The 25,707-nt window shown below is 45.7% G+C and overlaps 1 long non-coding RNA gene across 1 annotated transcript; it reads left to right on the top strand.

Annotated features, from left to right (window-relative positions):
- Positions 1-6,578: 6,578 nt before the first annotated feature.
- On the top strand, positions 6,579-7,526 carry LOC121459280. Its single transcript, XR_005975950.1, has 3 exons — positions 6,579-6,619; positions 7,219-7,411; positions 7,515-7,526. It is a non-coding gene; the product is annotated as an uncharacterized LOC121459280 (long non-coding RNA).
- Positions 7,527-25,707: the final 18,181 nt, after the last annotated feature.

Here is a 25,707-nt window from a genome sequence, read left to right as displayed (position 1 = left end):
CGTGCACACACGAGCCATTTGTACAGACTCATCCCCCTGCACCCCACTAAAAACTTACAGGCCCAGCACTCAGGAGGCAGAGGCAGACAGATCTCCAGGAGTTTGGGGCAAGCCTGGTCTACAGAGTGAATTCTAGGCCAGGCAGGGGTACATGAGACCCTGCTGAGAGAAAAGGGGGGAGGGAGAGAGAGAGAGAGAGCCATTGCTCAGTAATAGTTTCGTTCACAGGCCGTCTGGCAGGTGTCAGGCACTGTTGGCCATTAGGAACTAACAGAGAACAAAATAGCTACATCTCTCCCTGTCCTGGAGTTGACTATTTCTGTGGGAAATAAACCAGAAAGTAAACGCCGGGGTGTGTGGTAGAGGCTATGGAGAAAGGCAGGCTGAGGACAGAAGGCAGGGTGTCTCTGGCCCTTGCTTCCCTGCTTTCTCAAGTGTGGGAAGGGAGCCACACTCCTGAGTATATGAAGGCTTGTTTAGTTGAAGACAGTTACGGAGCTGTGGATGGGAGCACTCGCTGCCTTCCCTCTGCCGACCTAAAAGAACACAGACCCATGAAAACCCACCCCTCCCTCCAGCGGAGGAAAAAGACAACTTTGGTTCCTGCTGTCCTGGAGACAGCATCAGAGGAACCCCCACCATCCGCTCTGCTAGCCAGCCTGCCTCTGTCTTTTTGTTTGCTCTCTCTCAAGCTATTTGCCCTGGAAGGTCAAAATCTTTCCTTTGTCTTTGTAACTGATCTAGAGCCCGTACTGTTCTTTGGTGAAGATGTGTACAAGATGATGTTCAAAGCCGTTTGTCGGCACTGCTCCTCCTGTGGGTGTCTCCCGTGCACATATGAAATACATATCCACACGTTAATAAACTTCTGGATCTTGTTTTTCTCCTACTAGTCTATAGATTGTTAGGAAACTCTGCTCCAATTAAGATTCTATGAGCTATATATACTTCTCCTCCCCCTCCTTTTCCCCTCCTCTTCTACCCTCTCCTATAGTCCCCATGCTACCAATTTACTCAGGAGATCTTGTCTTTTTCTACTATCTGTGGAGATTAGATCCATGTATGTGTCTCTTAGGGTCCTCTGTGTTGTCTAGGTTCTCTGGGATTGTGGTTTATACCACATAAAACAAAGACTGGTTTTCTTTGCTTTGTGTCTAAAAGCCACTTATGAGTGAGAACATATGATATTTGTCTTTCTAGGTATGGGTTACCACATTCAATATGATGTTTTCTAAATCCATTCATTTGCCTGCAAATTTCAAAATGTCCTCATCTTTTTCTGCTATGTATACTCCATTGTGTAAATATACCACATTTTCCTTACCCATTCTTTGGTCGAGGGCCATTTAGGTTGTTTCCAGGTCCTGGCTATAACAAACAAAGCTGCTATGAACATAGTTGAGCACATGTCCTTGTGGCACGATTGAGCATCCTTTGGATATATACCCAAAAGTGGTATTGCTGGGTCTTGAGAAAGGTTGTTTCCTCATTTTCTGAGAAATCGCCACACTGACATCCAAAGGGGCTGTACCAGCTTGCATTCCCACCAGCAATGGAGGAGTGTTTCTTTTCCCCACAACCTCTCCAGCATAAGTTGTCATCAGTGTTTTTGATCTTGGTCATTCTTACAGGTGTAAGATGGAATCTCAGAGTTTTTTGATTTGCATTTCTCTGATGACTAAGGATGTTGAACATTTCCTTAAATGTCTTCCAGTCATTTTAAATTCCTCTGTTGAGAGTTCTCTGTTCAGGTCTGTACCCCATTTTTTAAATTGGATTATTTGTTCTTTTGGTTGTTCCCACTGAGGTCACTGCCTTGGGCCTGCTCTGGCAGAGGTCAATGGCTCAGGCCTGCTCCCTCAGGGGTGGCTCCCCTGTACCTGCTCCTGTGAAGGTCGTTGCCTCAGGCCTGTTCCAGTGGAGGTCACTGGCCCAAGCCTGCTCCTGTGGTTTGCTACCTTGGGCCTGCTCTGGCCTGCTTCCTTGGAGGTGCCTGACTCACATCCAGTCCCACAGAGGTCTCTGACTCGGGCCTGCCCACCCCCCTTGCTCCTGTGTCTCTAGTGGAAGTCTCTGGCTCAGGTCTGCTCCTGCTCCCATGGAGCTTGCTGCCTCGGGCCTGCTCTTCTTCCATAGACTTGCCTATCCTGACACCACATGAATGTAGCATCCAATGTACAATATTTGTGCCTAGTCCTCTTACATTGCATGTTTTCAAGGTATATCCACACTGTAGCATGTCTCAGTACCTCATTCCTATTTAGTGCTAAATTGCTTTCCACTGTGCTTATGTGTTAATTATTCATTATTGGGATTTTGGTTATTTCCACCATCAATAATATCTGATTATTAATTTTAGTTTTATTATATTTAATGACTTTGTGTGAGGTATGGGGCACTAGTGTCACACATGAGGAAGTAGAGGACAATTTGTAGGACTTGGTTCTTTCTTCCCACCATGTGTATCCTGGAAACGGAATTCGTTATGTTCAAGACAAGCCTGGGGTACGTGATGTGGGGGCCCACAGCAGTGGGTCCACTCCACCTTGAATGAAGGTCAGAGAGCTTAAGTCTACTCTTGCTCTTTCAAAGTTATCGACAAAAAATCTAACTTAAAAAGTGGCTACAAACAAGATATCCAGACCTAGGGTGTGGTTATTTGGTATTTTGGACATTAAGATGGTCCACAGAGGTAGATCAGCTCCACTTTGACCAAAGGTCAGAGAATTCAAGCCTATTCCTGTTCCTTCATTTTAGAACAGGAGGTTTGGCATAGGAAGTGACTGCCTACTTTATCAGGATACTTGGTCTAAGGTGTAGTTGCTGCTCCTGCCTAAAACATCAGAATGCTTAATTCAGGAAATTATGGCGTGGTGTCTCGAATATTGAAGCAGGTAATTGCTCTGGTTGTTCTTTGTGCCTTCTTCCCCCCTTTTTGGATTGGGTGTATAAGCATATGGAAAATAAACACAAGGGTATTCAGTATTCAGCATACAGTGGATGGAGAGCCCTCCTGGTTCTAGCCTATATCTTTGTTTTTCTTTCCTATCTCTGTTCCTCCTATCTAATTTTTCTAATCCACATGCCCCTACCCTGGAACATGCAAACCCAATTGAGGCTGGACCCTGAGAGATGACACCCCAAAGTGTGGCTATGACAACATGAGACTCTGTCTCAAAATTTATTTATTGTTAAAGGCGGGAAAAGGAAATTAGTCAGGAGCCTAAAAGTTATGACATGTTAACTCTAACTTACAATCGGTCCTTTTGTTGGTGTCTTAAGTTAGGGGTTCTATTGCTGTGATGAGATACCATGACTATGGCAACTCTTAAAAATGAAAGCATTTAATTGGGGCTGGCTTACAGCTAAGAGGTTTAGTTCATTGTCATCATGGCGGGAAGCAGGGCAGCACACAGGCAGACATGGTGCTGGAGGAACCAAGAGTTTTCCATCAGGATCAACAGCCAGCAGGAAGAGACAGTGAGCCACTGACCCCAACCTAGCAACTGAAACCTCAAAGCCCACCCCCAGTGACACACTTCTCCAACAGGGCCACACCTACTCCAGCCAGGTCACACCTCCTAGTTGAGCCACTCCCTGTGAGCCTATGGAGGCCGATTTCATTCAAAATACCACAGTCGGACTGCTTGATGGTCCCCCTAACTGGGGCAAATCCTGTCTCAACGTAGTTTTAACTTACAGTCCCCATGACTAGTAAAGTATGCTGAACCTTTTTGGAGACTTACTTGCAATTGGTATGATAGGACACTTTTAAATGTGTCGTGTCAATCAAACAAAACATTTAACTAGATATGGAGAGCCTAAAATAAGTTTACCCAAAAAAACACACGCCATTACCAAAACATAGCTATGTGGACGAGGCACCCTGCCTAAGGGGAAACTGACGTTCCTGGGAGATCCAGGGACAGTTCGTCCTGAGAATTTCTGAGTGAGTTCTGTTCAGTGTCACCTGCAGGACCCACTTGTGTGACCAGAGCAGAAGGTACAGGGAATGCCCACAGAGTCACTCTTTCTGTGTCCCAGAAAACCCCCAACAGTGCGTGCAGGGTGTTCAAGAAGAGGGTGACCACACCCTTATTGCACCTCCCAATGGGCAGTTAGGGTTCCTTCCAACCCAGTAGGAGGCTTCCTGTAAAACTGCTTCCTGTCTGAAGACCTTAGTGGCACACAGGTACCCAGGATGGGCTAGCAGGAGCATTTATCTCTTTTCTTAAGTCTGAGGGCCCTTCAGTAGGACAATTACAACATCTCTTAGCTTCTCTCTAGTTGCACCGCAAATCTGCCAAGCTTTGTTCTGCTCTTTCATTCACAAATAACCGAACAGTTCCAGAAACAGGTAAGACATCTTACTTATCCTAGATAGGTGTGCCCAGGGCCAAAGACACTTCTATCTGAACAGTTCTACGTTTGGTTCCTCATAGGGCAGGGCTGTGAGGGGAGTGTACATGCTCTCATTATAGGCTCTCTCATGATAAGAGAATTCTCAGGGGTCAGGGTCCTACCTCCTTCCTCACTTGACCATGGGCAAATCTGCCGCAGCACTAGTAGGTGTGTTTTTATCGCATTAATGAGATTCTAATTAGCCCAAGGTTCAGTGACTTACGAATGTATGAACACGGCATCTGACCAGACCAAGCCCCCTCGTCATGACTGAGAGTGTATGACAACTTGATGGCAGAGACCTGAGAGCCCGGGCTATCAGCATATGGCTTTAACAAACAAGTGACATCTGATGACAGGACAATAGGCAGCTAGTCATTTCTGGGTTTAAGCTAAAGACAAAGCCAACGACCTCAAGCACAGACCAATAAACTAGCAGACGAAATAATGTATTAAACGACACTTATTATTTTGCTGCTAAATCAGATGCAGAGACTGGAATCATCTGTAGTTATTTCACACATGGTTCTACCCTTTCCCCACCCCTCCAAAAAAGTCAAACGGGGGCTTGCCTCCATCCTCAAAACAGAGAGCCACAGCTGTCCTTGCAGGCTTACTGGCCTAAAGACCAGACGCTTGGTTTTCAGGGCTGGCTTATTTCTTTTACTTTTTCTCAAAAAGGAAGTTGGCGCAGGTGTCCCATGGCACTGAGGCAGGAAGGCAGACTTCCGGGCTCAGAGCAGCATAGGCAGTCCTTCCTAAGGACCAGAACACAGGCAGTCAGAGAACTCAAAGTCCACTTGGGTCGGCAGAAACTCACTGATTGAGGACTTAGTGTCTGACACACATAACAGCTAGAGCCATGAGACTTAGATTTTTGTAAAAAAAAAAAAAATGGTTTATTGTGTGGCTGACTGATGAGGCAAGAACCATAACCACAGATCTCCAACTGGTCGGTGGTGGGATGTTTATACAGAGAAAGGAGAATGTTGCTAGTTGATTACATGATATACTTCTTCATAGATCCCATGTTTCTTGATTTGAGGGTGGGAGTTATGTTCTGCCCAAGTGTTGGAAACTTGCAACATCATTGATAGGTTGTTGCTAAAATTCCTTTTCTGCCTCCCTAAGATCCTGACAACAAATCAAAATATTTGTTTTGTTTACCAGTGTTTTTACTTAGCTTGTTGTTTCTACTTAGCATACCGGCCTGCTTGCTTTCTTTCTTTCTCTTTCTTTCTTTCTTTCTTTCTCTCTTTCCTTTTTTTCTTTCTCTTTTTTTTTTTAGCTATCTCAGGCCGTATGTGGGAATTTAAGCCCCACATCAGAATGCCAAATGTAACAAGTACACCAGGCTTTTTCTTCAGGTCCACCAACAAGCTCCCAAATCATGACACAGAGACTTATTAGTTATGAATGCTCAGCCTTAGCTTAGGCTCCTTTCTCCGCTCCTCAGAGGGCTGTACTGGAAAGTCTTTATCCAGCAGAGAAAATGGCTTCCTCATAACCCATAAATAGAGCTCCTCTCCAGTCTCCCCCACCTATATACTCTGGCCCCTCCCCTAGGCCATGGGCAATAGGGCAGAACTGCATACAGCAGGTGATATGTAGGGGCTAGATGCTCAGGTGACCCTCCTTCAGTTAGAGGATGTCAATGATCAGCACTGCACACGGGCATAGCTGACCCAAAGATGGCAGTTGTTTGGAGTAACAAACAGACTATTGTTTGTACCACCAGCCAGCTCCCAATCATGATCCTGGGACTACACCAGGGAGAAAAAGAGGGAAATGCCTGAGTCAGATGCCAGCCAGCTAGATGGAGTAGGACATACAGAAGGAAAGAAAGATAAAAGTCCCCAAGACAAAATGTAGATGAAAAGAAACAGGTCAAGTTGTAAGAGCTAGCAAGAAACAAGCCTAAACTAGTAAGTTTCTGTGTCAGGATTTGGGAGCTTGGTGGCCCCAGGAAAAAGCCTGGTATACTTGTTACATTTGGCATTCCGACATGGGGCTTGAATTTCCACATAGGGCTGTTGTGGGAGGTCCTCCCACTCCTCCAGCCTATCACCGCTGAGGTACCAGCCCATTGGGGCGTGGTTTCTCTCCCTTTAAAAAAGCGGCCACTTCCCTCTCCTCTCTCTCTCTTCACTTCCTGCTCCGCCTGCGACTAGACTCCTTTCCTGGTTGCGTAGAGGGCTGTTGCCTGGGACAGTGATCTGTAAGTTTTTTCCCCTTTAAATAAATACCACCCTAATAATCATAACCCCGAATTGGTGTGGCATTGTTTGTGACTTACGCCTTCATAGGGCCTCAGATAACTGAAAAAAAAAGAAAGGGAAGGGAAAGAAAAGAAAAGAAGAGAAAGAAAAAAATAAGAGAATAAAGGAAAGAAGGAAGGAAGGAGGGAGGGAGGGAGGGAAGGAAGGAAGGAAGGAAGGAAGGAAAACCTATACTCTCAGTAGAAACAGCAAGCTAAATAAAAACACGGGCATCACCAGCATCCCAGAGCTGGGGCAACTGAAACCAGTCCCCAACTAAAAATTGTGGCTCTTGGCCAGGCTCACAGACTGAGCTTATCTTTCACAGACTAAGAGCAGAGTGGAGCCAGCCCTGGTGCAGAGCTGCTTAGCAGTTTAAAGTTTGGCTCATGTGGTCAAAAAAGGATAGAGATATGCTGTATAGAATGATTCAAGTGAGAAAAACCTCTAAACAGGTTACAGCGTGTTTAAAAACATATGTAGGCTTAAGAAAGAAAAGAGAAGGGCATCGTCATAGAAAAAGTAAATAGTTTATAAATAATAATGTCTTTTGCTGCAGAGTAATGCTATTGTACACTGTGAAGATTTGTCCCTGTGATTGGTTTAATAAACAAGCTGACCGGCCAATAGCTAAACAGAATAAAGATAGGCAGGAAAGTCAAACTCAGAATTCTGGAAAGAAGTCAGGCAAAGTGAGGAATCACCAGCCAGACACAGAGGAAGCAGGAGATGAATGTGTCATGATAATAAAGGTACCACCATGTGGCAGAGTATAAATAAGGAATCTGGGTTAATTTAAATATAAGAGTATATAATTTCTTTTTGTTAAAGTTAATACTCTTCCTTTTTCTTTAGACAATACCTGATGATTGTTCTTACTGTATATAATTTTGCTGTGTTGGAGTTAAAATGTTGTGCGAACTCCTTCAGCCAATTGCCTTTAAGATACCAGTCCACTTTGGGCATGATCTCATGTACTACATGTGCAGACTAAAAGTAGCCCCTTTTCTGCTGGATTCGGCTCCAGTTCCCAGAACACGCAGAGGACGGCAGATTGCTACCTTTACTGTGAGTTTATCCCCAAATAAATAAATCTTTGCTATACTCTATTCCAGGCTATTATGGAACTCTTTGTTACTACTACAATTTGGTGCCCACGTGGCCTGACTTGTGAGCTATTATTTATAGACAATTTACATTGGTATAGATTTTTGTATATTGTTACAAATTCAAATTTTATTTGTTATATTGAATATGCTCCTATTTCTGTTTACAATATTTGTGCACCTATGCAAAGTTATTTTGTCATATTGTATACATGCATGTTTCTACCTCAGCTTAAGATATTTTATATATTGATGCAATTTTAGGATATATTTATCATATTGCACTATACATTTCTACGTCTGATCAAGATACTTATACATATTGTTTACATTTTGAGGCCATTGTCCTCATTTGCTGCACAGTTGTTTAAAGATTATTTAATTTTTTAATATGAAGCCTTAGTTTTAAGCTATATAGGTATTAAGAATTACAGATCAATAGTCACCCATGTTTGTCATACTTAAGACTAGTCAGGTTCTTTAGATGCATAGAGATTGTATTCTGCGTAGACATGTAATGTTTAACTACTTCAAAGAACTGTAGAATATAACATTTAAATACCTAAGGGTTCTGTTGATGTGAGATATGATTGCTCCTGGCAGCACCGAACTATTCCTAAGAGAATGTTGGGTACCAAAGACACTCAAATTGGAGCTTGTTTTCTTCTTGGCAAAACTGGCCTTTGGACAAAGAACTTCCTCTGCCTCTGCTACTGACAAAATGCACAGTGTCCAGACTGGACAAGCAAGATACAAGTAAAAATGATTGCCAAACCTTGCCAAGACAGGACAGCTTTTGAAATTGTCCTGCCTCCTCTGAAAATGGTCTGTAAGTTACTCTAGGCCTTAGCTTAAGTTGGTTGCCCTAACGTTGCAAATGAGACTTTGGGTGATTGCCCAGGTAGCCAGTTGTCTCTGTCATTTGTTGTACCTTTTGAAAGTTGCTTGATTGTACTTCCTCTTTAATTTCCTGGTCCATAGTATATCATTATAGAATATAACAATTTTTTGTATGACTTGGTTTACCAAAATAGCTATAGCTTAACAATATTAGCAAAAACAAGGAAGTTACATTCTTACATCAGTCTTCGTTGGCCTGAATAGGCTTTAGGTAAGGCCCTTAGGTCACTGTTTTGTTACATTCTTACATCAGTCTTCGTTGGCCTGAATAGGCTTTAGGTAAGGCCCTTAGGTCACTGTTTTGTTACATTCTTACATCAGTCTTCGTTGGCCTGAATAGGCTTTAGGTAAGGCCCTTGGGTCACTGTTTTGCTTCATCGTAAGATATGAATACTCAGTCTCTAGTGTTTAATGTTGCTGCTCATGGCCGTGGCCCTCATTTTTAGCCTTTTATTTATCTATTTATTGGGATCACATATTAATAAAGACATTATAATAAAATATCTTATAAATATAAAATGTCCCATAGCCTTATAAATTTATGTTTTTAAAAGCTGTTTCTTAAAAAAAGTTCTTTTTGTAAATTTAATTTTCCTATAAAACTCCAAAATTTCCTTTTAAAGAAGTTTAAAATCTTTTAACTGTGTGTTCCTGCAATATTAAAATAAAGTACCTTTATTTTAATTTAAGAGTGAAGACACAGGACACAACCATATTTGAAGATGGCAAAACCAAGTTCCAGCAGTGCAAACAATTCAATGGTCCTAAAATCAGGACCACCCGAGTGACTCTTACAGTATAAAGTTTGGCTGCCAGCAAGGCACCCATTCTTGCGGATGAATGCATGGGAGTGCAGTCTTAATACCTCATTAAATAAGCGTTGTTTTTTAATTCCATCCTTTATCAAATTTGCTTTCAAGACAGGACAGGAGTTATACAAAATTCCATTCCAATTTAAAATTATCTTTGAAGATCTGTTGTCTCCTTGGTTTCCTATACCATGTCGTTGCCCCTAACCATGATGTCAGCATAGCCACATAATGTCCATCCTCTCCAACCCTAGAAAAGATGGCTGCCAGATGTGTGGCTGCCCAAAGATGGTGGTAAAGTCACATGACACCCACCCTTTCCAACCCTAGCAAAGATGGCGCCAGTCACAGGGCTGCCTAGACATGGTGGCAAGCCATGTGTTGTTTATATCACAAAATAGACTCATGCCACCAAGTTCCTTTAAGATAAGTGCACAGACTTTTAACTATCAACCCCGTGTTAAGAGTTTTAAATTAACTTTTTGTTATAGATACCACAAATGTTACCCATATCCAATAAATACCTAAGCCATTAATCCCTTTAACCATTCTGTTTTTTGTTTTTCTCCCTATCAGTTTTTCACTTTGGATACAGAGACTTTAAAAGCATGCTTGCATCTTAATAGGGGAAAGCCATAATCCAATTTTAGAGTTAGCTTTTTAATACAGTAGCATAGCATAAAACAACCTTAATATTATACCCAAATGACATTTGAATCCCTATTACATTAGGTCCAGTAGCCAGAAATTTCAGAGATAAATCCTGAGCCTGGGAGGCTGACTGCAGAAGAAACCGCACAGTAGCAAGTTCACACACTCAAAAGCAGTCAGAAACGAAAGTGCAGGGACACAGTGCATTCATACATCACAAAACAGACAGGCGAAACCTTCCTTCCCTCCTCCAGTCCTGTAATTTCAGGGAAGAGCCGCCCCGGTAGCTGCCATAGAAGAGGTCACAGGGAGTGACGCCGGAGCTGAAGCTACAATCTCACATGCACATTGATGCTGCAGCTGCACCAGCGCAGCAGGCCACCTGCAGGCTTCTACACGGGCTGGGGTCTTCCTTCAAAGCTGTCCAATGACCCAAGCATTCTATGAAGTCACCCCAAGTCGCAACACACAAATACGGATCAGACACAAGACAAGACACAAAGCAAAACTAACCACAGAGACAACGACAGTGACAGTTGGCATCACACAGAGGTTTTGCCAGTCTGACCAGAGAATTCGGCATGAAGGAGGCTATTTTAGTTGTCTTCTTGCCCAAGCCTGTACGCCCTGATGTCCCTACACTGAGTCTCTCCAAACTCTAGGTCTAACCTTCAGTGTCCCGAGGCTTTCTTGTGCAGCCTAGTTGTTGGAACCATGCTGACAGAAGCCAAAGTACTGGGCCCCTCTGAGGTTTTGTTTTTTGCTTTTGGGTTTTGGATTTTTTTTTTTTTACACAGCCCCCAGTGTCACCAGGGTATCCTCAGAGTTCCAAGGCAGGGGGCTGAATTCCCAACTAACCAGAAATAACTAGTTGGCCATGGGATGTCTCTTTTTGCCCTGAGCCATTGTGCACAGACCTCATCAGGTCCTCCCCATTCCCAGATAGGCACTCCATAACCAGAATTCAGAAACCAGGCAAAAGTGCCATAGGAAGTGAGCTTTAAAAAGGTTTCTATGACTTACCAAAAAGAGGCCTCCAAAAAAAAAAAAAATGCTTGCTATCTCCCTTCTTGAGTACGGCAGTTCTCAATGGATGGGGGAAGGGTCCCTGGGGGTGAGATAAAGAGAATAGCTCCAGAATTTGGGGTGGAAGGGCCTTTCTTATCTTGTCAAATTTCCTCTACAAAATCCCTCCAACCCACAAAAGGAACTTCACTTCGGCTGTTTGTCTCATTCTCCCTATCAGGGGCAACATCATCACTCTTCCCAAACCCATCCTTGGTCTTGTCTAACTCTGCTGGCTAGGCAAAGCACTGTTACAGCTCCTCGCTGGCAGGTATGCAAATGCCATCTTCCTCCACTTCTCTAAAGTGCCAACAACAAACCAAAGCACAGTGCTACTGAAGCTCCCCCTAGGAACGCAATGAGTTTGAGCTGAGCTCAGCTCATAGACAAAGAGTTTCTTACATATGTGTGGATAGGGCCTCCTCTCCAAGGCAAGACTGAACTTTATAGTCTCTACTATAAAGCAGGAATTATGGCTTTCCCACAGCCGCATTAATAGAGTCCCCTCCCCTAGTCTTCCTTTCCCCAAGGCCACAATCAATTAGGGCAGAATTGCGTACAGCAGGTGATATGGAATGGGCGGATACTCAGCCGAGGGTGCTGTGACCCTCCCTGCTCCTCTGTGATAGGATGCTGACAGCCAATAATCACAGATGGGCTGACCATTGAACTCCTCAAGATGGCTGGTGTTGGGCTCAGATAGTCCTTTAGAACATGGGGCGTTGAACTGTCCCCCACAGGCTCATGTATTTTAAATAGTTTGTCTCCAGCTGATGGTGCTGCTTTGGATTTGTGGCCTCGCTGGCAGATGCAAGACCAGAGAGACGTGGTCAAGACTGTCACTGTTCAACCCTGTTCTGGTCTGAGCTTTCTGGTTCTTGGTCTGAATGGATGTAAGGTTAGCTGCAGACAGGAGCTGACTAACAGGCCTTTCCTACCATGAAACTCTGAGCCTGACAGGCTAAGTCTTTCCTGTCAAGTATTTTGTTATGACAAGAAAAGTAACAGCACAGTGGGCAACCTGTTTCCTTATTCTCAAAACGTCTTCAAAAGTTAGTTCCAAACGATGACCAAAAATAGCTGTCGAGAGCGAGGGTAGATGGCTAGGAAAAGGGGCTATGCTAGGCAATAAAGGTGGCAAGCTTCCAAGATGGCAACACCTTCCTCACCCTCCTGACCTGAGACAAAAGACTGGCAGCTTAAAACAACGGTCTTGGAGGGTTTCTTTCTCCCGCCAGTATGTGCCCGCTGGATCAGGGTATGTAGCTTAGTTAGGGTTAGAGACACCATGCCAATGACAACTCTTATAATGTAAACCATTTAATTGGGCTGGCTTACAGTTCCTGAGGTTTAGTCTGTCATCATCGTGGTGAAACATGGTGGCAGTGCTGGAGAAGGACCTGAGAGTTCTACAACTTGATCCAAAGGCAGCAGAAGGAGTCTGTAACATTGGGTATAGCTTAGCAAAGGAGACCTCAAAGCCCACCTCTAAAATGACACACTTCCTCCAACAAGGCCACACCTACTCCAACAAAGCCACACCTCCTAATAGGGCCACTCCCTCTGGGAGGCCATTTTCTTTCAAACCACACAACATGTTATGCATAACTGTGGGCCAATCAACCACCCTATCACTCTTCAAACTGACCCACCCTCTATTAGGAGATGGAAAACTCTTCAGAAAAATCTAAGGAGAAACTGCATTTTTGGACTTCCTAAATCAAATAATATTTCATCCCCAATAAATGCCTCTCTTCAACTGCTGATTCTGTCTTTCCTGGAAGGGAAAAGGGTTTGAGATTTCTCCACTGCTACCTATTGCTGCCTTTTAATTCTTTTTTGTTTGTTTTTTGAGACAGGGTTTCTCTATGTATACCTGGCTGTCCTGAAACTCACTCTCTAGACCAGGCTGGCCTTGAACTCAGAGATCTACCTGCTTCTGCCTCCCAAATGCTGGGAGTAAAGGTGTGCACCACCACTGCCTGGCACCTTTTAATTATTTAATTTGCAGAAAACAAACCTAATCAAGAGACCCATGAACTGAATCAACATTGAACTGGGCTGCAAAGAACAGAGGCAGGGACCTGAAGCAGGAATGGCCTTCAAAGGCCAGCGCCTACTAAGGTCTTCCTCCTGCCAAGCTCCAGCGCCTTCAAAATAGTGCCAGAAGCTTTGGCCTGAGTGTCCAAAACATGAGCCTATGGGATTCATTTCAGACTCTCTCTTTGTCTTCAAGTGAAAATAATGCTTAATCCTCAGGCCCATGAGATGGCCCAGCAAATATAAGCAAGCCCGCATTAGAACCATGGAGCCCACAGTGGAAGGACAGACTCCCACAAGTGTCCTCTGACCTCCACGTGTGCACTACGACATCACCCCCATGACCCCTACACACACTAACGGATAAAATTAAATTTAAAAGTTCCTTAATCCAAAGTGAATGATTTGGGGCATCATGCTCTGTTTCTTTTCATCCATATATCCCCCCCACACACGTTTTCTCTTTCCACCCTACTTAAATGGTCAGGGAAGGTTACAAATGCCCTACCCATCTTTCTATTAGATTATGACCATGATGCCTCTATTCCCTCTGTAATTTGTTTTTTGTGACCTAATTACTAAAGAGTCAATTAGTTTTGAAAATATCCTATAAATACATGAAATTAATGAAATAATTTCCTGACTTTCAGAATATAAATCAGAATATATATATTAAGCAGCTCCTTAAAATTATGTTACTTGAGTTAACCTATGTCTCTGGCCTAAAGGAAATGTAAGACAATCCTGTTTATTGATGTTCTTCTACTTCCAGTTTTTGTTATTAACATGTTGTTATATGATTATCAATAAAATTTAATAAGATGGCATGTTGTTATTGTTTTATTTTCATAGAATTGTTATTAAAGAATACTTGTTTCCATGTTTACTTTTTGCTCGATATTTACCCAAGTCTAGTGTTAATAACATAATCTTTGCTAAACTTAGTAAAAACACAAAATAATCTCATTGTCTTAGTGAGGGTTCCATTGTTGTGATGAAACACCATGACCAAAGCAACTTGGGGAGGAAAGGGCTTTTTGGCTCGTGTTCCGTCATCAGTGGTCATCATTAAAGGAACTCAAAGAGGCCAGGAACAAGGAGTCAGGAGCAGAGGCCACGGAGGATGCTCCTTCCTGGTTTGCTCCTCGTGGGTTGTTCAGTCTGCTTTCTTATAGAGCACAGGGCCATGCTTACAAAATACAATCCCCAAGGCAAAGGTGTTATGAGATGGACCTTTGGAAGGTGATGTCACCTGAGTTTGTTAGGATCAAAGCCCAAGCCCTGATGTTCTAACAAGCCAGGCTGACCCATTCACCCTCAGTAGGCTAACTATAGGCTAATTAGTAACAGAGAGATTTACTCAGTGTGACCACGGGAGAAAGAGGAACTAGAGGTTCAGGGACTGTATTAGTTATTTTTCTATTGCTGTGACCTAAATCTTTCCTTAAGCGGAAAGGTTTCTCTTAGTTCACAGTTCGAGGATACAGACCACGATGGTGGAGCTAGATGCAGCTGGCAAGCGGCATCCACCGTTAGGAGGCAGGGAGTGGCGAGCTTAGCAATGTTCTCTTTCTGCTTTTTATTCAGCCCACGGGATGGTGATGCCCACAACCGAGTGGGTCTTCTCACCCCAGCTAACCCAGTCAAGACAGTCCCTCACAGGCATGCCCAGGGTCCTGTCTCCTGGCTGATTCTACATCCTACGAATTTCACAATCAATATCTAACCATCACACCCTCCAAGTCCATCTTCACGGTGCTGAAGGTTTAACAGAGAGCAGAGCTGTGTGCACCTAGGTAGTCCTGGCTGGAGGGTGGTCCTGCCCTCCCCGGCCCTTTCTTTAGCTCCAGTCTGTCCCATAACACGGCCTGACAAGTCAGAACTATGTGGAACTTCTTCCTGAGAGACAGACTCCCCGTGGCTTACGCCAGGGTCTTAGACTTTTTTTTTTTCCTCAGGATTTGGGGTCCACTGTTTCAATAGTTTGACAGTCAGAGGAGGGACAATAAGAACCTGGCTTTAGGACAGCTTCACTCCCACTGGGACAGTTGTGATGATGATGGAGCTGCAGGGGGTGGGATTAGTGTTATAGTAAAGGGGGTCTCATCAAGTAGCTTTGCCCCTTCTAGCACATGAGAACTCAGCAAGAGTGCTCCATCCATGAATCAGGAAGGAGTCTCCCACCACACACTGGTTCTGCCCCAACCTTGATCTTACACCCTCCAGCCTCCATAACTGTAAGAAATAGGCTTGTTTATAACCCGCTCAGTTTATGATGCTTTGCAGTTTTCAGCCTGAACAAGGCAAGACCACGTAAGCCAAGTCTCTTCTACTCCTAGCCCAGGGCAGGGCCCACCTTCCCAGCTCTCTACACCGCTGCCTTCAGAGAAGGCATCCAACACCAAGGCAAACACCACAAAGACATAAGCAGTGCGTGGGACCTCTTATCTTGGGTACAGGGCATCATGTACCCAGCAATGGTCTGCCCAGCTCCAACCGTCCCCTTGGCAGATGCACTTTGCACCCTGCAAACAGAACTGACTGGCTGAGAAACAGGAGATGTGATAAATGTAAAACAGAGCGTCTGCTCTACGCTCTACCGCACCATGCCTGTAGCGCCCGCTGGTGCCACTACAGGTCAGTACGCCAGCTGGGAACTGGGCTGGAGACTTAAAAACACACGGACACAGACAGACAGAGAGACAGAGACACGGACACGGGTCTTCCTTGATAGAAGAATGCCAAGTTTATTGTGCTCCAGGGAAACTTATATAGGGATCCTTGGCCATGCCCAGCTCTCGCGATTTTTCAGCTGCAAGTCTCATCAGAACCCACTCCTCTGCCATCAAGGTCTCATGCTCAGAACAGCTGCTGGTACAGGTGTTTTGCTCAGTTCACTCCAGCAGGCAAAGGGTCTGAGGCAGGCAAAGAAAGTCAAGGGGTCAAGGGTCTGCAGCTCCCAACAGATAGATACAGGCATGTTCTCCCCTTTGGCCACCAGACTTTGAACAGTGGGTCTCAAAGAAATGAAGATTTCCACAGGACTCTCATGCTGAAAGAGGGAACAGGCTGAAGTCTGGGGCCAGGCAGAGGAAGAATCTCAATCTCTCTCTCTCTCTCTCTCTCTCTCTCTCTCTCTCTCAGTGTGTGTGTGTGTGTGTGTGTGTGTGTGTGTGTGTGTCTTGCTAAAATTCCTCCCTGTGGTGACATGTAAGCCGTGTCTACCCCTTCAGCAAAAGTCCCAACACAAAGTTCACTGTGGGGAACCAATGAGTTTGTTGGGTTTCCTTATGGAGCACGGGTGTGGGTGTACCTTCCACTGTGGTCTGAAGCTGAAAAGCCTGAAACAGAAGGGATGAATCACACAGGAATGTGCCTCCCCCAGTTCTCCCCAAGGCCACAAGCACTAGAGGCAGATTTCAGGCAATGAGCGGTAGAGACTGGACACTCAGCCGAAAGTCCCCTGACCCTCTCCGCCCTTCTGAGAGGAGGCATAAGCAGTCAGCAGCCCAGCTGGGATGATACTTTGGCAGAGAACTGAAACTGAACTCCCCCCCAGGTGTTGGCTGCGTGGCAGGGAGGACAGCCGCTCACAACACTCGGGAGGAGATTTCACAGTTCCAGCTTATCAGACCTTGCGGGAGAGGTTGGAGCCAAGCCAATGATGGTCAGTGATGAGTGGGACCACACGTCGGCCAGGACTGCTCAGTGGTACATACTTCTTGCCTTCTAATTAAACCTAAACCTCATGTTAGACCCAAAACGTGAGACCGCAGAATCCTTCTTCAGTCTCCTCCCCAAGGTGGCCACAATGGATAAATCTCCCTTCTCAGAGTTGCACTTTTATTGGCGTCTTTAGTTGACTTATTGGGGACAAGTGGTCAAGCCTAGCTTGCTAGGGCTGTCAGGGGCCAGGCTTATAGCCTAAACCTTATGGTAACACAAGGACCTTTCCACCTCCGTCAAGCCACCTGGGCTGGGAAAAGGGTGGAGACAACTGTTCCAACAGAGGGGAGAATGCTAAGAATTTATGAACCTATGAATCCAGCAAACACAAGAAGAGCTGGAGGTTGACACCTGGTCTCCTTCCTCCCTTCCTGCCTACATGGCAGGCCAAGCTGCTCTGCCACTGGTACTTTGTTTTCCCCAGAGAGCAGGGTGCAGAATGGGGTCCTTCCACACTCCCAGGCTCTTTGCCTAGGCTACAAATTAAATGAACACAAAACAGATTGACAAGGGAAACCCTGTATTTCATTACGTGTATATGCACAGGGGTCTCACCAAATATAGGACTCACAGAAGGGTTAACTGACATTTATACAACCTCCTGAGCCACAGGAAACAAATAAGATCAAAACTTGTTGTCCCGGGGTATGGCAATGACCCAAACTAGGGGAAGAGGGGCGGAAATGCGTCATGTATAAAGGTTGTCTTGTTATCGCTGGCAATAAAAGATATCTCTGAGCAGACCTCAGAATGGGTGATTGTCTGGGCTGGTGTCAAATTCAGGTCACCTCTCCTGCTGTCCCAGTTAATCTCCCTTGGTGGGTAGGAGTCCCAGGAGAGGTTTACAACGGTGTTCCTTGTGGTGGCTCCCTCTTTAGGCGGATAAGAGCAGCTCACACAAAGCCCCTGCCCGCAATCCCATCTCTTAAGTGCCCCAGTTCAAGGGAATCAGCAGAGCAGCCCGGCTCATTTGCGGATGGCATTTCCCAAAGTCCTTCACCCACCGCAGAGAGGCAGTCCGTATTTCCACTTGGGGATTGCATAAGGATTAACCAGGATAACAAAGGCTTTCAAACCTGCTTTTCAGGCATTAAGGCATTACACAAATACTCTTCTCAGGCCCATAGGAAAGAGACAGGGTGTTCTGCGCAGGGCAGTGTTTTCCAGGAGCCAACAGCGGCAGCAGCCATGGAATGAGGAGGAACATCAGTGGGCATAGGGAAGGGAAAAGTAAAATGGCAAAACCAGAGCCTGTACTCGTCTCAGCTCTCAGCCGGGTCCTAAGAAAAACAGCAACAAAAAGAGCAACGCAGAAGTTAAAAGACTTTTTAAAAAGAAGAAATTAAGTCAGGCATGGTGGTATACACTTGTATCCCCAGCTCTAGGGGATGCAGAGATGGGGGAGACAGGATTCTTGGGGCTCATTGGCCAGCCAGCCCAGCCTGTTTGACAAGTTTCAGGCCAGTAGGAGGCTCTACATCAAATGCCAACAGCAAACACGGATGACATCTGAGGAAGAACACCCGAGGCTGAGTTCTGGCCTCCACCCAGAATCAGGAGGCTGTCCTCGCATGTCAAGTGCTCTTCACTGAGCCGCCCCCCAGCCTAGGGCCACCCTTTCCTCCCAGGCTTTAACAGTACCTGAGACTACCTTCTATATAATCGAGAGAAATCTGTTTGACCTTCGACACTGGAGGCTGGAAGTGCACAGAAGCCCAAGGTGAAAGGCCACATCTAGTCAGGACATTCCTTCTAAACCATGGCATGGCAAAGACACCATGTAGCAAGAGAGAGAGAGAGAGAGCAGCAACCGGGGGGGACTGAATCAGAAGTGCCATGGCCTTTATACCCACGTTCATTCACTCCTTTATCCAGGGATTGAGTTTCTAACATAAGCTTTCTGGGAGACACATTCAAACCCTAGCACTGAGGGCGGATATGCACCAGGATTCCTTGGTAATATCTGGGGAAGGCTGAGACCTCTGACCTCAGAGCAGGCTACTTTCTTTGAATATCTGAAGAGTGAACAGGGGCTTGAGAGATACCTAAGCAGTTAAGAGCGCTGGCTGCTCTTCCAGAGGAACCAGGTTCGGTTCCCAGCACCCACATGGCAGCTCACGACAGTACATGACTCTAGGTCCCTGAGATCAAATACCTTCTCCGGCCTCCGAGGGCACCAAGTACACACATGGTGCACAGATATGCATACAGGAAAACACTCATACAAATAAGATGATAAAATAAATTTCAAAAAGAAAATTATGAAGATGAAAACCCTATAACTTTAAATTTTTTTAAATTTAATTCATTTTCTTGGAGACAGAGTCTCTCTTTTGTGTATCCCTGGCTGCTCTGGAACTTGCTATATAAATCAGGGTGACCTTAAACTCACAAAGGTCTGACTTTTGTTGTTGTTGTTGTATGTGAGAGCAGGCAGGCCGTGGTACACACGTGGAGGTCAGAGGACAACTTTTAGGACTCCACGCCTTCCGTCATGAATTTCAGGGTGAACCTCCAGTCCCCAGGCTTTCACAGTGCTTCTACGCACTGGGCTATGTCACTGGTCCTGACCTATAGCTTTATGTAAGACTCACCTAGCTGTGGTCCGAACTGACACTGGTCACAGTCACCACTGCCATCTCCTTCAAGCCCATAACCAGCAGAACAATAGCCCTGATCCCAAATGCCTAAATCCTAATTGAGAATCTGGGAATGTGTTACAATACAGCCAGGGGGAATTAAGGTTGCCTGAGAATTAAGGCTGCTAACCAACTGACCTTAAAATAGGAGATTATCCTGGATTATCCTGTAATCACCAGAGTCCTTAAGTGCAGAACAGGAAGGGGGAGAGAGTGGCCGAGGGCTAAGGTGTGAAGTGGACCAGGTCAACCAAGGCTTGTGGTGTCCAGAACCAAACATACATGAACCTCCTGACAGACGCAGCCCTGCCGGCATCCTGACTTTAGCCCTGTGAGATTCTGACCCCCGAGGCTAGATGGTGTGCCACATCCCAGAGCTCCAGGGAGTGGGCTGATGGGAGCATTGAGGGAATAAAGAAAAGACAGACACACAGACACATGTGTACAGAAAAGCTGGAATTGTGTGGATTGGCTCCCTGGTAGAGGAACTTGAAGCCCCCGCACCACCCCTTCCCAACTCAGAGTGTTATTTATATACAGTTGAAGGGGAAGGCAGGTTATTGCATGCAGCCGAATCAAAGAGGCAGCTGTCTACAGTTGAACAGGGAGGCCAGTTCAGCTCATCTCCATAGGAGCAGTCTCTGTAGAGAAGTCATCTTCAGCTGGGCGATGGTGGCGCACGTTTTTAAACCCAGCACTCGGGAGGCAGAGGCAGGCGGATCTCTGTGAGTTCGAGACCAGCCTGGTCTACAGAGCTAGTTCCAGGACAGGTTCCAAAGCCACAGAGAAACCCTGTCTTGACAAACCAAAAAAAAAAGAAGTCATCTTCGGACCGAAAATATCCAGGGGAGAGAGCTACAGTGAACGTTTCCTGTACATGCTACCAATGTTTGGACTTGGACCAGGAGGGAAGACTTTATCACTTCTCATGGGTTTAAGTCTCTGGGTGTTCCTGACATGACTGTGCCCACGTCACCAGCCATATTCACTCAGGGGTCCTCTGCTCCCCCACGTAACACATCAGTGCTGTTTTAAGCTGTGGGATTTGGGGAGGTTTGTGACGGCAGCAACAGAAAGCAGGTGACATTGTGTAAGACATGACATGGGGCGGGGAGCCAGGAGACTAAAGCCAGTATTGTCTCCAGTTCACACTGTGTTCCTGTTCTTCTGATTTTCAGTCTCCGTGACCCCAATCTAGTCCTCACTCTCTCTGCTGCCACAGACCGAGACACCAAGTCAGGCTTAGAAAGGGTGGTGCAGCCACAAGAGTTCCCAACCATGGCAAGCTGCCACGGGAAGCTGTGCAGGCCGTGGGCACGGGTTTCTGTGTCCATCCGCATTGATCTTTCTGATTGGTTTGGCCTCTTGGGGAGGCTCGAGTCTTGGACCCTTGATGTTTAGCAGTGCCTAGGCTTGCCCAGAGCAGAAAACAGGGATGAGGGCTGGCTGAACTGGGAAATCGAGGAAAGACCTGAGTTAAGCAAGATGTGGACATGGAAAACTCTGAGCACAGCTTCCTCCGACTTCCCGTCTAGGAAGGGAACGACCCGAGAGTGGCACCTTGCTGGCTTCTGAGTACGACACAGCTCCCTTTGGATGCCTGCCTCAACTCAGTGATCACACTTCCTGCCTGAGGCTCTTTCGTGCTCCACTGAATTTAAAACAGACATAGATCCATAGAAAACAACATCCTCCCTAGACCCAGCAGTGGGCACGCCTTGCCTGAGGGAGGCACATGTTCTAGGCATGTCATAAGGTCATGCTACAACTAAGCCCTAGAGGCCGTCTGTGCGTTCATATTTGTGTGTTGTGAAATATTATTTTAACTAGGCAGCAATGCGTTGCATTTGTTTAAGCTGCAAGAATATTACTTTATGTGAGGGTGTGTTAAGTTTGGTTATGCTACATTTGTTTAATGATGTAAAGATGTGTTATGTCTGGTTATGTTACATTTGTTTAATGATGTAAAGATGTGTTGTGTTTGTTTCCCCTTGCCTGCCTAAGGCACCTGATTGGTCTAATAAAAAGCTGAATGGCCAATAGCTAATCAGAAGAGGGATAGACGGGACTGGCGGAAAGAGAGAGTAAATAGGAGAAAAATCCAGGCTTGAGAAAAACAAGAGGAAAGAACAAAAGAGAAAGAGAAGGACATGCCTGGGGCCAGAAGTCAGGCAGCCACCAGTCAGACTCAAGATACAGTGAAAGTAGAAAAGAAAGAAAGAAAGAGAGAGAGAGGGAGGGAGGGAGAGAGGGAGGGAGGGAGGGAGGAAGGAAGGAAAAGAAAGATGAAAATCCCCTAGGCAAAACATAGCTGAAGAGAAACAGGTTGAGTTAAAAGAGCTAGCAAGAAACAAGCCTAGGCTAAGGCCGAGCATTCGAAATTAGTAAGCCATCTCCGCAGCATGATTTGGGAACTGGCTGGTGGCCTAGAGAAGCCTGGTCCATTTGTCCAGCTACAAAGCCCTGTGTGCTATGTGCATGTGCCGTGAGCATGAGCTAGGAAAGAGGAAGGAATCTTGGTTTTAAGGTAATGAGATTATTTTTCCTTCAGGATAACGCAGCCTATCCTGGGTTGTAGGACAGACGGCTATTCTTAGTTCTCATCTTGAAATCTGGAATGAACTAAAATCCAAAAATAGAGGGCACACCTGTGGGGATTTTTGCTTTGTTTGAAGTGGGAAGACCTACTTCTAATCTAGATCTTTGAGGTAGGAAGCCACACCTTTAATCCAGATCTTTTGAGTGGAAAAGACACACCTTTAATCTGGGTCTTGAGGCAGGAAGACACGCCTTTTATCTGCTCTCACCTGCTTGCCCTCCCTTGCCTTGCTAGCGAGCCCATTCCTCCACTGGTGTTAGAGCCTAGCTCTTCAGGATTCCAGGGTATATTGAAGGCCAGCTGAGACATCTGGCCTTGTGGACTAAGCAGCTACTGGATTCTTTCCATTTTCATTCACAGTCAGCCATTGGACTAGCTGGACCATAGCCTGTAAGCCATTCTGATAAATCCCCTTCCATGTATATAGGTTCTGTTACTCTAGAGAACCCCAGCCAATACTTCCCTAACTGGGCTCTCCTGTGTGCTCTGAGTATTGTCCCAGTGAGTGATCACTCCCCAGCATTCAGTGATGAGCTCAAGGGGGAAAACTAAAAAGAGTACCCATTAGGTAGATGACCACGGATGAGGCTTCTTAACTTTGAAGGAGACTTGCCTTTTTCATTCTACAACTCTGGCCTCAAAGGAGAATTCTAGGGAGGTGTGCCAGTCATTTCAGTCATAATGATTGCTTTCTCATAGGCTCAAAGTAGCCCCCCCACACACACAAGTTATTACATTTTTGAGGGTGTGCATGTGTGTGGGCATGCATGCATGAGGAGGTCAGAGGATAATCATGGCTCTCCCCTTTCACCGTGTGGATCCCAGGGGTTGAACTCAGATTGATAGGCTTGGTGGCAGGCACCTTCACCCACTGCGCCATCCTGCCAGCCTTCTCACCCCTCTTGATATAGTCAATATCCAGGAAAAAGTTTTAAAGGCACATTTTAGAGGTAATATTTGAGATACTAAGTAAACCAAATCGCCAATCAAAAGAAGTCAAATGGTGCAGTAGGGAAAAAAACATAGCTTCAATGGGACAGAGAGACAGACCTCTTGCATTCAGAGCTCAATATAGCTACTTGCTCTTTTGGGAGTGGTGGCTCACATCCGGAACACCAGGACTTGGGAAGTTGGGGCAGGAGAATCCCTGTGGGCTCACGGTCAGCCGGAGCTACATCAGTGTAAGACCTTGTCTCAAAATTTTTTAAAAAGTGAAGTGATGGAGGTGGGTCTTGTATCTTATCTGTTGCTTTTATCGGTTAACTAATAAAGAAAACTGCTTGGCCTGATAGGACAGAATATTAGGTAGGCGGAGTAGACAGAACAGAATGCTGGGAGAAAGAAGCCGAGTCAGGCAGTCGCCATGATTCTCCTACTCCACACAGACGCAGGTTAAGATCTTCCCTGGTAAGCCACCTCGTGGGCTACCCACATTATTAGAAATGGGTTAGATCAATATGTAAGAGCTAGCCAATAAGAGGCTGGAACTAATGGGCCAGGCAGTGTTGAAAAGAATACAGTTTCTGTGTAATTATTTCGGATAAAGCTAGCCATGCGGGCGACCGGGCACCAGGAACTTAGCCTGCTGCTCCTATCACAACAGAGTGGTGCCCAGCGTGGTAATAAACTCCACATAAAACCTGAGAGGGCTTAAAAAGGAGAAAGAAAGAATTTAAGACAGCTTTTTGCTGTTTGTAGGTTGCGTGCTGCAAAGAAATTTTCCTGACTCAGCAGGGGGCTTGGTGTCTTCCAGACGCTGGGCTGGCCTCCTCCTGTTCCAGCTTCCATGGCTGCACCATGAAAAATGAGCAGAGAAGCCCCCTCAGATGTCCAGTACAGCTGCACTGTGGGGCCCAGGACTGAACTCACAGCCTCCACTGCTGAGCAACCTCTGAGCACTATGATGCCTGTTTTAAGCCACCAAACTTTGAGGGTGACTCGTTACACAGCAACAGATAACCAGAATGTCATCGGAAAAATGGGAATTATCATAGCTACATGGTTGTGTAAGAATAGGGAAAAATGTGTATAAAATACTTTTGCACCTGTTAGTTGTAATAAGAACAGAATGTCTGTGTAAATGTGCCAAAACTGAGGGATTTTTTGAAAATTACTTTATCGTTTATTTATTTAGTGTGCATGCACACACATGAAGTGTCACCCACACGCGTAGGTGGCAAAGGATGACTTGGGGGCTTTGGTGGACCCAACCACCTAATACAAACCATCAGACTTGGTAGCAAGTGCCTTGAGCCTCTGAGCATCTCGCTGGTCCTGAAGCAATTTTTATAATGGAGAAATCACTGCCCTTCACAGTGCGGTCATGCTTGTAAAGGATCCAGATTCAGCAGGGCTAGGAGCAGGTCCAGCCGGGCAAAAACAGGTCTTCGAAGGTCACAGCAAGACAGAGGAGCTGTGGGGCAGGACACCCGAGAGCTCTGTCTCAGGCTTCCATCTATCGATAAAAGGAGGAGAAAATGACCACGAGAAAAGAGGGATGATATTTACCCTGTTGTATTCTCTGCAAAATGTGGCTGCTTATGCTTCAGTTTGGTTCTCTGGGTTAAAAAAAAAAAAGTCCTTATATGCCAATTGAATGTTGTGCTTCCGTATAATGGAAAAGCAGGAAGAAGATTCTGAATAGATTCTGAAATGGCTCAAGTTCACCAACACCTGCTAGCCTCCCAAGGGCTGCGTCCGGATAAGGTTTGAGTCCTCAAATGTCAAGGACACTGTTCACTTGAAAGTTCACCATTAAAATTCAGACTTTTTTTTTTTTGCAGAGCTAAAAGTCGCACTTAATTATGCTCTAAGCTCGAGGTGTTGGGCAAGCTGCAGCCCCCCCCCCCCCCCCGTGTTAGGCTGCCGGGTACACAGATTCTTTGCACCATCACCCAACAGAGCCACAGTTGAAGTGAGGTAGGAAAGTGATGGACAGGGTAGGAGAAGGGCCACAAATGTGTACCCCAGCCTGGGAGGCAGACAAGCACGGGGAGGTGGGTCGGAACTGCCCCTTTCAACACTCCTAGGTTCTAGTCCCCCCTTCTGAGGTTTGGACCTGTGTTCCCGCCCCCCAACACAGCCTTGTTGAGGTACAACAAAGTCTCAACCTGAGGAGAGAGAGCCGGTGATGGCTGTGTAAACCTGGGGAGCCTGAGTCCTAGGATACACAGGGAAGAAAAGAACTGACTCCTGGAAGTTGTCCTCTGACCTCCAAATGCCCACATGTGCACACGGGCACGCATGCACACACACACACAACTAAAATAATTTTCAGAGTAAGCCTTTTCTCTTCATATGTAATTATGCCAGACATTTTATTACAGTGACAGAATGCGGGCTAGCACGCCACCTCTCTCGTGTTCTCAAATACCCTTTTCTTGAATTTACAGCCTTTAAAGCTCTCCTCAGCTACAGCATTTGAAAGGCTGAGGCAGGAGAATCATTATGAGTTCAAGGCCAGCCTGAACCACATAGTTTGAGACCAGACTAAGCTATGTAGCAAGATGCTGT

This window comes from Microtus oregoni, unplaced genomic scaffold (genome assembly GCF_018167655.1).
Source record: "Microtus oregoni isolate MIOR12 unplaced genomic scaffold, Mior012 000019F_ref0000042, whole genome shotgun sequence".
NCBI classification, from domain to species: Eukaryota; Metazoa; Chordata; class Mammalia; order Rodentia; family Cricetidae; genus Microtus; species Microtus oregoni.
This window is presented reverse-complemented; position numbering and strand designations above follow the sequence as displayed.